The sequence below is a fragment of the Hyla sarda genome, chromosome 1 (assembly GCF_029499605.1).
Source record: "Hyla sarda isolate aHylSar1 chromosome 1, aHylSar1.hap1, whole genome shotgun sequence".
Classification (NCBI taxonomy): domain Eukaryota; kingdom Metazoa; phylum Chordata; class Amphibia; order Anura; family Hylidae; genus Hyla; species Hyla sarda.
The window spans coordinates 165,039,321-165,054,162 of NC_079189.1; positions in this window are offsets into that span (position 1 = coordinate 165,039,321).

Consider the following 14,842-nt stretch of genomic DNA (forward strand, 5'->3'; position numbering starts at 1 on the left):
CCTTTGACTACTACTCCCATCATGGGACAGAGTCTGTCCCATGATGGAGGTAGTTGTAGTATCGCGGTGCTGCTGAGGGATGACACTTGCACATCCCCCGGCTGCCGGGCATTTAGAACTACTACTCCCATCATGGACAGACTCTGCCCATGATGGGAGTTGTATTCCAGAGGCTGAGGTGCAGATTGCACCGGGTAATTCTTCAGAGACCCGCTGCGATCCGCATTTATTAAATGTAAAAGTCGGCGGCACATGCGTCTACACTGTGCACCCGCCGGCTTCTATATACACTGTCATAATTCTTAATCCCCGCCGCCGGGAGAGGGGAGCTCTGATGGGTCAATAGCTATCCACCAATCAGAGCTGCCGGCGGGGATTATGAGTTATGACAGTGTACTGTATATAGGAGCCAGTGGCAGCACGATGTAGCCGCATATACTACCACCGGCTTTTTAATTTAAATGCGGATCGCAGCAGATCATTCTGGAGATCTGCTGCGATCCGGGTTTATAAACGGCATTCAATTAACCCGGCGATGCGCGGCATCGCACAGGTTAACTGGCAGAAGTCCGTCTGTTTCCAGCAGGGGACAACTTCTGCAACACCCCCAGGACCATCTGTCGATGGTCATGGTCAACGATCACTGTGATTGGTCCCTGTGGACCAATCACAGTGAATGAGCTGACTGGGGGGTAAAGTTAATTTCCCCTGCTCTGCCCGCCGCTAGAAGTCAGGACACAGCAGGGGAGATGACGACGCCGAGAGCTGCGGTGGGGACCGCGACACTTACCAAACAGCTGGAGGCACACGGGTTGGCGGCTGCGGCGGCAGGTAAGTGGAGGAGGCGGCGGCGGCATCTGCATCAGAGGCAGCAGTGAAGCTCTTCACTGCTGCTTCTGGTAGTTTAAAAACTACAACTCCCAGCATGCCCGGACAGCCTTTGGCTGTCTGGGCATGCTGGGAGTTGTAGTTTTGCAACATATGGAGGGCCGCAGTTTGGAGACCACTGTGCAGTGGTTTCCAATCTGTAATCTTCCAGATGTTGCAAAACTACAACTCCCAGCATGCCCAGACAGTCCAGGCATGCTGGGAGTTGTAGTTCTGTAACATTGGCCCTTCAGATGTTGCCGAACTTCAATTCTCAGTATGCCTTGGCAGTCTGGACATGCTGAGAGTTGTAGTTTTTCAACATCTAGAGGGCTACGGTTTGGACACCACTACACAGTGGTCTCCAAACTGTTCTCCTCCAGTTGTTGCAAAACTACAACTCTCAGCATGCCCTTTGGCTGCCTGGGCATGCTGGGAGTTGTAGTTTTGCAACAACTGGAGGCACACTGGTTGGGAAACATTGTCTGTTTCCTAACTCAGTTTCCCTACCTGTGTGCCTCCAGCTGTTGCAAAACTATAACTCCCAGCATGCACTGGCATACATGCTGGGAGTTGTAGTTTTGCCACAGCTGGTGGTGCACGGGTTGGGAAACACTGAGTTAAGTAACAAACTCTCAGTGTTTTGCAACCAGTGTGCCTCCAGCTGTTGCTTAACTACAGCCCCCCATGATGGGAGTTGTAGTTTAGCAACAATTGGAGGCTCCCTTGTGCGCTCTTTCCAGGGGAGAGCACAAAAATGTACTAACCCATATTTCTTGTTTTTCTTCTCATTTCAGATACGTGAATGCAGAGGACGACGTCAGATTCGGTGGACTGCAATGATGACCAGCGTTTTTTTTTTTAATTTCAATAAAAGGGTTAACGAGGGCTGTGGGGGAGTGTTTTTTTAAATAATTTTTTTTTCAATGTGTCCGTGTTTTTTATAATTGAATTTTCAGGGTTAGTAGTGGAAGCTGTCTTATAGACAGAATCCATTACTATGCCAGGGCTTAGCGTTAAGCCCCAAAAACAGCTAGCGCTAACCCCCAATTATTACCCTGGTACCCACTGCTACACAGGGGTTCTGAAAAGAGCCAGTACCAACAGGCGTCAAAAATGGCACCCCTGGGCCTAGGCGATAACAGGCTGGCGTTATTTAGGCAGGGGTGGGCCAGTAACAATGGTCCTCCCCCACCATGGTAACGTCAGGCTGTTGCTGCTTTGTTGGTATCTGGCTGATACTGAAAATAGGGGGAACCCAATGCGTTTTTTTTTAAATTAAATAAATAAATTAAAAAAAGTGTGTGGTTCCCTCATTTTTTCAGTATCAGCCAGATACCAACCAATCAGCAACAGCCTGATGTTACCAGGGCAGGGAGGACCATTGTTACTGGCCCTGCCCAGCCAAAATCCTGTTACTGCCTAGGCCCAGGAGCGCCATTTTTGATGCTCCGGGCCTGTTTGTACCGGCTCTTCCCGGCACCCCTGTGGTGGTGGGTACCGGGGTAATATTTGGAGGTTAGCGCTAGCTGTTTTGGGGGCTAACGCTAAGCCCCGGCTTAGTAATGGATTCTGTCTACAAAACGCCTTCCACTACTGAGCCCGAAAATTCAATTATAAAAAACACAACACATAAAAAAAAAAAAAACACTCCCCCACAGCCCTCGTTAACCCTTTTATTGACATTTTAAAAAACGCTGTTCATTGTCGCAATCCACCAAATCTGACATAGTCCTCCGCATTCATGTATCAAAATTTCAAAGAAAAAAAAAAAGTTTAGTTCATTTTTATGTTTCCACACACCAGCTAAAACGCTAGTAAAAAAACACAAGAAAAACTGACAAAACACAGGAAAAAGCTGGGACAGTTTTCTGTCATTTTTGCTGATGGACAAAAAGCCTCAATGGAATCCGAGCCTGAAAGCAATAGAACAAAATCCCTACGTCCACTTTTCCTGTGAGGTAGAGAAGGAGTGTACGGTAGAGCGAGAGGGGGCATTTCTATATTTGCACAAGATTTATCAAAGGAGTGTACAGCCTTAGTAAATTCTGAGCAAGAGTGTACAATAGACAAGCAGTGTAAAGGGGTAGAGCTGTGTCTACAATAGACAAATAATGATAAATTCCCCCCAATATGTATATTTAAAGCGCTTTGGGGGGCAAGATATAGAGCGCTGCAGGGGGGGGGGGGGGGGCAGACATATAGCCTATATATCTATCCCCCAGCACATTTATAATATGCCCCCTGCAGCACATTAATAAAGATATGACCCCCGCCGGCACATTTATAAATATATACCTCCCACAGCGCATTCATAAATATATATCCCCCGCAGCACATGTATAATGTACCCTCCGCAGCACATTTATAATATACCCAGCGCAGCACATCTATATACATATGCCACCGCAGCGCTATATGTGAAAAGATTTCTAGCAGCAGCATCGGCCGGCCCAATGCGGCTGATAGAAATACTTTTCATACATAGCACTGCGGCAGCATATGTATATAGAAGCGCAGAGGGGGGCAGATTATGCTATATGTCTTCCCCCCCCCAAGCGCATCTATATACATATATCCCTGCAGCTCTATGAATGAAAAGTAATTCTATTAGCAGCGCATAGTACCAGCAGCTGGCTATATTATACATGCGCTGCGGGGGACACATTATATATGTGCTGCGGGGGGTTTGTATTTATTAAAGCGCCGGTGGGGGGTATATATTTATAAATGCTCCGGCGGGGGGCATATTTTTATTAATGCGCTGCAGGGAGCATATTATAAATGCGCTTGGGGGCTAGATATGTAGGCTATATGTCTGCCACCCCTGCAGTGCTCTATATCTTGCCCCCCCTACAGCGCTTTTAATATAGATATGCCCCCCCCCCCTCCCTGCTACTCACAATGTTCATTTTAAAATCCCCCAGCAGGAGCCTTGATCGGCTCCTCGGTAACGGGCATTCAGGGCTCCCCTGAGGGATTTAAAAATTAAAGTTACACGATACATCGCAGGGTTGCGGACCATGCCGTCCGTTCCCCTGCTTAATAACTTCTGATCGCATCGGGTCTCAGAAGTGAGACCCGATGCGATCAATCCCTCAGCCCCTGTACTACAACCCCCATCATGTAACAGACTCTGTTCCATTATTGGGGTAGTAGTACAAACACTAATGTAGCCTCCCCAGCCACCGGCAGACTCCCTCAGCCAGAGAAATAATACTTCCATCATGGAAAGAAGTCTGTTCCATGATGGAAGTAGTAGTAGTCCTGGCTGTGGGAGTCTGTAGGCAGAGGTGTTAAAACGGCCATAAATGAGGGATGTTATAACTGGCCTTAACGGATGAATATTTATTCAGCCATTAGCACCCGTTATTTCATCCATTACTATACATCTGTTTTCCCACAGAAAACGGATGTTTAATAACGGATGAATGCTCATAGTGTGAAAGGAGCCTAACAACTAAGGTTGTACCTTCTTTCTTATTGATGTATTGAGTATTGATGTAATGATGTACTGATGGTCTTTTTTTTTCTTACCCAGATTTCTATTTTTCCCTTTCTGATGGTCTTTGACCTCTGTCCCTTTGTGGAGAGACAGTTTTGTATTTTTTATTAAATGTTTTTGGCTTAAAAAAAAGGGGGGGGGGAAAGGAATAATAATAAAAAAGCTAGGTTGGCATTGTATCTGTTTGTCAACACTAATAGAATGCAGATCTATAAAATATATATTTTGATGCAAAAATATTCTATGCTAGTGTACAATAATCAGACAATAATATGTTGATTTGACTTCATTGATGGAGAATCCAATTTAGATTAAATAACAATGTTTATGAAGCAGCTCCGAGATGTATTAGTTCAGGCTGATAACTCATCATTGGAGTCGCAGGAATTTGAGCAGAAAAGTTAATTAACAATAAGTTTAAAACTGCCAAAAGCCACTATAGGTGCAGGACGAAATAAGCGTGCAAATGTGTTCTGAATAAAGAGAGAGCTGAAGACAGTTTCATCTTGCTTCGCCGGTCATTATGAAGATAAAATAAACACAATTGATTCTGATGTTTTAATCATAAATAAGACGAGTCTGGTATGCATGATTGCTAGTAAAATGCCTGTCAATCAGGGAAAGGATACATCTTCACGTTAAATTAGATCCTTAATACATTCATTAACAAAAAACACATTTTTAGGGCTGGGTGTAGAGAATCATTTCACATGTTGTGTCAAGTAGGCATAATGATGATCCAAAGATGGGCAAGATTAAATTCTTCTTTATGTAACACCGGAAAAAAGTCTCAATCATAAGGCCGAGCAGTTAAAGAGCATTCAGGGTGTGTTCACATGTACAGATTTTTAATCACAATTATTGAATACAAAGTCATAAATTAACGGGTTCTCCCGTGGAAATTTTTTTTTTTTAAATCAACAGGTGCCAAAAATACAGATTTGTAAATCACTTCTATTAAAAAATCTAAATCCTTCCAGTATTTATCAGCTGCTGTATGCTCCACAGGAAGTTCTTTTCTTTTTGAATTTCCTTTCTGTCTGACCACAGTGCTCTCTTGGACATTTTGGACATCTCTGTCCATGTCAGGAACTTTTGCGGCACTGATCGCGGTGCCGCGCGCTATTAACCCTTTAGTCGCGACGTTCAAAGTTGAATGCTGCATCTAAAGTGAAATTAAATCATTGCCGGTTAGCTAGAGAGCTGTTCAGGATCGCCGTGGCATCCCCAACAGCTGTGACACAGAAGGAGGGTCCCTTACCTGCCTCCTGGTGTCCGATCACCGAATGACTGCTCAGTGCCTGAGATCCAGGCATGAGCAGTCAAGCGGCAGAATAATCGATCACTGGTTTCCGATGAGAAACCATTGATCAATGTAAAAGATCAGTGTGTGTCCCTATGGGAGCTATAACACTGCAAAAAAAAAGTGAAAAAAGTGAATAAAAATCATTTAACCACTTCCCTAATAAAAGTTTGAATCACCCCCCTTTTCCCATTTAAAAAAAAAAAAAAAGTGTAAATAAAAATAAACAAATGTGGTATCACCGCGTGCGGAAATGTCCAAATTATAAAAATATATCAACAATAAAACCGCACGGTCAATGGTGCACGTGAAAAAAAGTTCCAAAGTCCAAAATAGTGTATTTTTGGTCACTTTTATATCATGAAAAACTTTATAAAAAGCGATCAAAAAGTCTGATCAATGCAAAAATGAAACAGCTAAAAACTTCAAATCATGGCACAAAAATGAGCCCTCATACTGCCCCATACGCAGAAAAAAGTTATAGGGGTCAGAAGATGACAATTTTAAACGTATACATTTTCCTGCATGTAGTTATGATTTTATTCAGAAGTACAACAAAATCAAACGTATAAAAGTAGGGTATCATTTTAATTGTATGGACCTACAAAATAAAGAGAAGGTGTCATTTTTACCAAAAAATGTACTGTGTAGAAACAGAAGCCCCCAAAAGTTACAAAATGGCATGTTTTTTTTCAATTTTGTCTCACAATGATTTTTTTTTCCGTTTCGCTGAAGATTTTTAGGTAAAATGACTGATATCATTACAAAGTAGAATTGGTCACTTGACCCAAATCAGTAATTTTACCCAAAAATCTACAGCAAAACGGAAAAAAAAATAATTGTGCGACGAAATTGAAGAAAAAACGCCATTTTGCTAATTTTGGGGGCTTCCGTTTCTACTCAGTAGATTTTTCAGTAAAAATGACACCTTGTCTTTATTCTGTAGGTCCTTACGATTATAGGTTTGATTTTGTCGTACTTCTGGAAAAAATCATAACTTCATGCAGGAAAATGTATACGTTTAAAATTGTCATCTCCTGACCCCTATAACTTTTTTATTTTACCTCTTATGGGGCGATATGAGGGCTAATTTTTTTGCGCCGTGATCTGAAGTTTTTAGCGGTACCATTTTTGTATAGATTGGACTTTTTGATGGCTTTTTATAAATTTTTTCATGATATAAAAAGTGACTAAAAATATGTTATTTTGGACTTTGGAATTTTTTTGCGCGTACGACATTGACAGTGCGGTTTAATCAATGATAACCCCTCTGATGCTGTGATCAGTACAGATCACGGCATCTGCGGCAATGTGCAAGTTAAAATAGATGATCGGATCGCCCGCAGCGCTACCGCGGTGATCCGTTTATCTGTAATGGCGGACGGAGGTCCCCTCACCTGCCTTCGTCCTTTTCCCAGTGTCTTCTGCTCTTGTCTGAGATCGATCAGACCAGTGCAGAAGATAGCCGATAATATTGATCAGTGCTATGTCCTATGCATGGCACTGAACAGTATTAGCAATCAAATGATTGCTATAGATAGTCCACCTATGGGGACATAAAAAGTGTAAAAAAAAAAGTAGAAAAATTTAAAAATAAAAAGTAATAAAAATGAAAATTGTCCGTTTTTCCCATTTTACGCCTCAAAGCTAGAAAAATGTTTTTATATAAACATATTTGGTATCGCCGCATGCGTAAATGTCCAAACTATCAAAATATAATGTTAATGATCCTGTATGGTGAACGGCGTAAATTTTTACATCTGACCACTGTCACTTTAAGCATTAATAACTCTAAGATGCTTTCACCTTTCATTCTGATTCCGAGATAGTTTTTTTGTGACATATCTTCATGTAAGTGGTAAATTTTCGCCAATACTTGAATCATTTCTTGGTGAAAAGTTCAAAAATATGATGAAAAAATTGAACATTTTGCATTTTTCTAACTTTGAAGCTCTCTGCTTGTAAGGAAAAACAGACATTCCAAATAAATTATATATTTTTTCACATAAACAATATGTCTACTTTATATTTTCATCATGAAGTTGACATGTTTTTACTTTTGGACAACATCAGAGGGCTTCAAAGTTGAGCAGCAATTTTCCAATTTTTCGCAAAATTTTCTAAATCGGAATTGTTCAGGGACCAGTTCAGTTTTGAAGTGGATTTGAAGGGCTTTTTTATTAAAATTACCCCATGAATGACATTATAAAAACCACACCACTCAAAGTATTCAAAATGACTGTCAGAAAGTTTGTTAACCCTTTAGGTGTTTCACAGGAATAGCAGCAAAGTGAAGAAGATAATTCAAAATCTTCATTTTTTACATTCGCATGTTCTTGTAGACCCAGTTTTAGAATTTTTACCAGGGGTAATAGGAAAAAAAGCCCCCCAAAATTTGTAACCCAATTTATCTCGAGTAATGAAATACCTCATATGTGGATGTCAAGTGTTCGGCGGGCGCAGTAGAGGGCTCAGAAGGGAAGGAGCGACAATGGGATTTTGGAGAGTGATTTCAGCTGAAATGTTTTAGGGGGGCATGTCCCCTTTAGGAAGCCCCCATGGTGCCAGAACAGCAGTAAACCCCCACATGGCATACCATTTTGGAAACTGCACCCCTCAAGGCACGTAACAAGGGGTCCAGTGAGCCTTAACACCCCACAAGTGTTTGACGACTTTTCGTTAAAGTCGGATGTGTAAATAAAAAAAAAAATTGTTCACTAAAGTGCAGTTTTCCCCCCAAATTTATCATTTTTACAAAGGGTAATGGGAGAAAATGCAACCCAAAATTTGTAACCCCATCTCTTCTGAGTATATAAATACCCCATGTTAGGACGTAAAATGCTCTGCGGGCAAACTAAAATGTCACATTTAGCTTTTTGAAAGCAAATTTTGCTGAAATGGTTTTTGGGGGGCATGTCGCATTTAGGAAGCCCCTATGGTGCCAGAACAGCAAAAAAAAAAAAAAAAAAACACATGGCATACTATTTTGGAAACTACACCCCTCAAGGAATGTAACAAGGAGTACAGTGAGCCTTAAAACCCCACAGGTGTTTGACGACTTTTTGTGAAAGTTGGATGTGTAAATGAAAAAATTATTTTCACTAAAATGCAGTTTTTTCCCCAAATTTTACGTTTTTACAAGGGGTAATAGGAGAAAATGATCCAAAAAATTTGTAACCCCATTTCTTCTGAGTATGGAAATACCCCATGTGTGGACGTCAAGGTATTGTTGAGTGGCATACGCCATATTCGAATTAGCGATATTTTGCGAATATATGGACAAATATTCATCATATATTTGAAAAATTTGCATACTCTTAACATCTGCGTTTTATATTCGCATATGCGAAAATTAGCATATGCTAAAATATGCTTATGCGAAAATTAGCATATGCAAAAATAAGGATATGCACATTTTCGCATATCTGAAAATTCACATATGCGAAAATTTGCATATGCAAATTTTTGCAAATGCGAAAATTCGCACGCCAGTCTCACACAGTAGTATTAGAGCCTTCTTTTACACCACCAAAGCTGGTAGCAGAGAGGGATGATCACTGTGATGTGTACTGTGAAAAAAAAAAAAAAAGAATATTCGTAATTGCGAATATATAGTGCTATATATTCGCAAATATGCGATGTTCGCGAATAAAATTCGCATTGCGAATATTCGTGAGCAACACTACGTCAAGGGCTCTGCTGGCGCACTACAATGCTCAGAAGAGGAGGAGCACTATTGAGCTTTTTGAAAGAGAATTTGTTTGGAATTGAAGTCGGGGGCCATGTGCTTTTACAAAGCCCCCCCGTGGTGCCAGAACAGTGGACCCCCCCACATGTGACCTCATTTTGGAAACTACACCCCTTACAGAATTTAATAAGGGGTGCAGTGAGTATCTACACCCGACTGGCATTTGACAGATCTTTGGAACAGTGGGCTGTGCAAATGAAAAATAAAATTTTTCATTTTCACAGACCACTGTTCCAAAAATCTGTCAGACACCTGTGGGGCGTAAATGCTCACTGCACCCCTTAATACATTACATGAGGGGTGTAGTTTCCAAAATGGGGTCACATGTGGGGGGGGGGTCCATTGTTCTGGCACTATGGGGGCTTTGTAAACACACCTGGCCTTCAATTCCAGACAAATTTTCTCTTCAAAATCCCAATGGTGCTCCTTCTCTTTTGATCATTGTGGTGCGCCAGCAGAGCACTTTACATCCACATATGGGGCATTTTCTTACTGTAAATGGTTTTACAAATTTTGGGTGGCTTTTTTCCTATTTTCCCTTGTGAAAATGAAAAATTTAGGGTAACACCAGCACTTAAGTGAAAAAAAAAATGTTTTTTTCATTTTCTCATCCAACTTTAATGAAAATTTGTGGGGTGTTAAGGCTCACTGTACCCCATGTTATGTTCCATAAGGGGTGTATTTTCCAAAATGGGTTCACATGTGGGTATTTATTTTTTTGCGTTTATGTCAGAACCGCTGTAAAATCAGCCACCCCTGTGCAAATCACCAATTTAGGCCTCAAATGTACATAGTGCACTCTCACTCCTGAGCCTTGTTGTGCGTCCGCAGAACATTTTACGTCCACATATGGGGTATATCCGTACTCAGGAGAAATAGCTTTACAAATTTTGGGGTCTTTTTTTGCTTTTACTGCTTGTGAAAATAAAAAGTATGGGGCAACACCAGCATGTTAGTGTAAAAATGACATTTTTTTTTACACTAACAGGCTGGTGTAGCCCCCAACTTTTCCTTTTCATAAGGGGTAAAAGGAAAAAAGCACCCCAAAATTTGTAGTGCAATTTCTCCCGAGTACGGAAATACCCCATATGTGACCCTAAACTGTTTCCTTGAAATACAACAGGACTCCGAAGTGAGAGAGCACCAAACGCATTTGAGGACTACATTAGGGATTGCTTAGGGGTGGACATAGGGGTATTCTATGCCAGTGATTCCCAAACAGGGTGCCTCCAGCTCTTGCTAAACTCCCAGCATGTCAGTGGCTGTCCGGAAATGCTGGGAGTTGTTTTGTAACAGCTGGAGGCTGCCATTTGGAAACACTGCCGTACGATACAGTTTTTCATTTTTATTGGGGGGGGGGGGGGATAGTGTAAGGGGGTGTATACGTAGTGTTTTACCCTTTATTTTGTGTTAGTGTAGTGTTTTTACATTCACACTGGCGGGCGTTTATGGTGAGTTTCCCACTAGAAGTTTGCGCTGTGGCGAAAAAAATTGCCGTAGCCCAAACTTGAAGCAGAAAACTAACTGTAAAACCGCCCGTGTGAATGTACCCTGTACATTCACATGGGGGGGGGGGGGGGCAAACCTCCAGCTGTTTCAAAACTACAACTCCCAGCATGTGCTGACAGACCGTGCATGCTGGGAGTTGTTCTTTTGCAACAGCTGGAGGCACACTGGTTGGAAAACCTTCGGTTACCTAACTCAGTATTTTCCAACCAGTGTGCCTCCAGCTGTTGCAAAACTTCAACTTCCAGCATGTACTGATCGCCGAAGGGCATGCTGGGAGATGTAGTTATGCAACAGCTGGAGGTGTGCAACTACAACTCCCAGCATGCCGAGACAGCTGTTTGCTGTTTGGGCATGCTGGGATTTGCAGCTTTGCAACATCTGGAGGGCTGCCGTTTAGAGACCACTGCACAGTGATATCCAAACTGTGGCCCTTAAGATGTTGCAAAGCTACAAATCCCAGCATGCCCAGACAGCAAACTGCTGTGTGGGCATGCTAGGAGTTGTAGTTTTGCAAGTTTTGGAGAGCTACAGTTTAGAGACCACTGTTGCAAAACTACAAATCCCAGCATGCCCAAACAGCTGTCTAGGCATGCTGGGAGTTGTAGTTTTGCAAAATCTGGAGGGCTACAGTTTAGAGACCACTGTATAGTGGTCTCAGACTGTAGCCCTCCACATGTTTCTAGGCAACTCACTGGCTTCCGTAGGATCCAGGGAGTCGCACAGCCGTCCTCTTCTTCCGCCGATCGATCATCGTCCTCTGCCATCTCCGATGGTTGAGTGGACCTCGCCCCCGGTCCTCTGTCGGTTTCCCTGTCCTTTCCTGCCTATTGTGGGTAGGGAGAACGGGGAAACCGAAAGTTAACTCCCCCACCCCCGATCTGCTATTGGTTATCGCGTCTTGACGACCATGAGCAGGGATAGCAGGGGTGGCACCTCTGCCATCTCACTCCTATCCCTTCAGGGGGATCGTGGGTGTCATGGACAACTGCGATCCCCCTTATATTCCGGGTCATTGGGGCACCATAGACCCGTATGACTCGGAATCGGCGCAAATCACAGGTGTGAATTCACTTGTGATTTGTGCCAATCGCCGACATGGGGGGGTCTGCTGACCCCCCTGGGCATTTGCGCGGGGTGCTTGCTGATCAACATCAGGGACCAGGGACCCGAAGGCGTACTTGTATGCCTTGGGTCCCTATGTGGTTAAGGACCAGGGGTTTTTCCATTTTTGCACTTTCATTTTTTCCTCCTTACTTTTAAAAAATCATGACTCTTTCAATTTTGCACCTAAAAATCCATATGATGGCTGATTTTTTGCACCACCATTTCTACTTTGTCATGACATCAGTCATTTTACCCAAACATCTATGGCGAAACGGAAAAAAAATCATTGTGAGACAAAATTTAAAAGAAAACACAATTTTGTAACTTTTGGGGGCTTCTGTTTCTACGCAGTACATTTTTTTTGTAAAAAATGACACATTCCCTTTATTCTGTAGGTCCATACGATTAAAATGATACCCTACTTTTATAGGTTTGATTTTGTCGTAATTCTGAAAAAAATCATCTTCTGACCCCTATAACTTTTTTATTTTTCTGCATATGGGGCAGTATGAGGGCTCATTTTTTGCGCCGTGATCTGAAGTTTTTGGCAGTACCATTTTGTATTGATCGCTTTTTGTAAATTTTTTCATGATATAAAAAGTGACCAAAAATACACTATTTTGGACTTTGGAATTTTTTTGCACGTACGATATTGACTGTGCGGTTTAATTAATGATTCATTTTTATAATTCGGACATTTCCACACGCGGCGATACCACATATGTTTAATTTTATTAATTTTTTACACTGTTGTTTTTTTAAATTGGAAAAGGGGGTGATTCAATTTTTTATTAGGGGAGGGGTTAAATGATCTTTATTCACTTTTTTTCACTTTTTTTTTTTTGCAGTGTTATAGCTCCCGTAGGGACCTATAACACTGCACACACTGATCTTTCACATTGATCACTGGTTTCTCATAGGAAACCAGTGATCAATGATTCTGCCGCTTGACTGCTCATGCCTGGATCTCAGGCACTGAGCAGTCATTCGGCGATCGGACACCAGTAGGCAAGGTAGGAGACCCTCCTCGTGTTCCAGAGCTGTTGGGGATGCCACGTTTTCGCCGCGGACATCCTGAACAGCCCCTGAGCTAACCGGCAGTGATTTACTTTCACTTTAGACGCGGCATTCAACTTTCGATCATTGCCGCGCGCTATTGGCCACGGGTCCCGGCCGGGCCCGACCCGCTATGACGGGGGGCCACGTTGTGGCCCCTAGTTATAGAAAGGGAAAGACTCAGGAAGTACGTCCTTGGTCTTTAAGAGGTTAAGGACCAGGCAAATTTTTGTTTTTGCACTTTCTTTTTTTCCTCCTCTTCTTCTAAAAATCATACTGCCTTCAATTTTGCACCTACAGACCTATATAAGGGTTTGGTTTTTGCGCCACCAATTGTACTTTGTAATTACATCAATCACGTAATAACAAAATCTACCGCAAAACCAAAAAATATATATTTGTGGGGTGAAATAAAAAAAAATGTGTAACTTTTTGGGGCTTCTATTTCTACACAGTGCAATTTTTGGTATCAATTACACCTTATCTTTATTCTGTAGGTCCATACAGTTACAAGGATAACCAATTTATGTAGGTTCTATTTTATTTTACTACTTTAAAAAAATCCTAACTACATGCACCAAAATTAGTAGGTTTAAAATTGTGATCTTCTGATCCCTATAACTTTTTCAATTTTTCCGCATACGTGGGAATGTGAAAGCGAATTTTTTTTTGCGCCGTGGTCTGTAGTTTTTATCAGTACAATTTTTGTTTTGGTGGGACATTTTGATCGCTTTTTATTAATATTTTCTATGGTATATGAAGTGACCAAAAATGCACAATTTTGGACATTGTTTTTTTTTTTTTTATACGTATACTACATCGACCGTGCAGTTTAGCTAACCTTATATTTTATTATTTAGGACATTTATGCACGTGGCGGTACAACATGATTATTTTTATTTTTTTTACATTATTTTATTTAACCCATTAAGGAAACAGGGTATTCAGGTACACCCTGACGTCCTGGTTCTTAAGGACACAGGGCGTACCTGTACGCCTGTGGGAATTCTGGTCCCCGCCGGAACAGGATCGGGATACCTGCTGAAATCATCTGCGATAGCCATTGAATTCACACCGACGATCTGCAGCGATTATGGTCATACGGTTCATGTGTGACCCGGTGACCTGGAATTAGAAGGTGATCAGCGGTGTACTATACACCAAAAAATCACCTCCTGTTGCTGGAGGGAGGTGGCAATCACTTCACCTCCCCAGATGAGCTGCTATTGGTCGGACCATCATCCAACCAATAGCTGCTGGCAGAGGAGGGGTTAATGTTCCCTTCGCTCAGTTCTGCTAGCCCACCAAGTTTAGTCAGTGGGCAGAAATGAGAGAAGGAGCCAGGGACCTCCCCTCTGACCAGATCAGTGCCACACAGGGCAGAAGAAGTGGCCTCCTGCCATCTGTAGCTCAGGGTGAATTTGTGTGCAGGGACAGGTAGGAGTTTAAAAAAAAGTTTAAAAAAAATGTAAAAAATGTAATAACGGTGTGTGATATTTTATTTTGCACCATACACACACACTTCCCTGTGTTCCAAGAAGATGTCCTAAGGGTCCTTTGGCTACTTGGAAAGAGCAGGCAAAAGTTCCCAAGGAACTTGAAATATAGGTGCTAGGATCATCCCGGGCCAGCACTTTCCAGGTGAGGTCCCCCACACTGGAAAGAAGGGACGATCACAGAAATAATGCAGTGTATCACAAGAGGAGGATACGGAAGGACACCACCCCTCAATGTGACACTTGCCCCGATC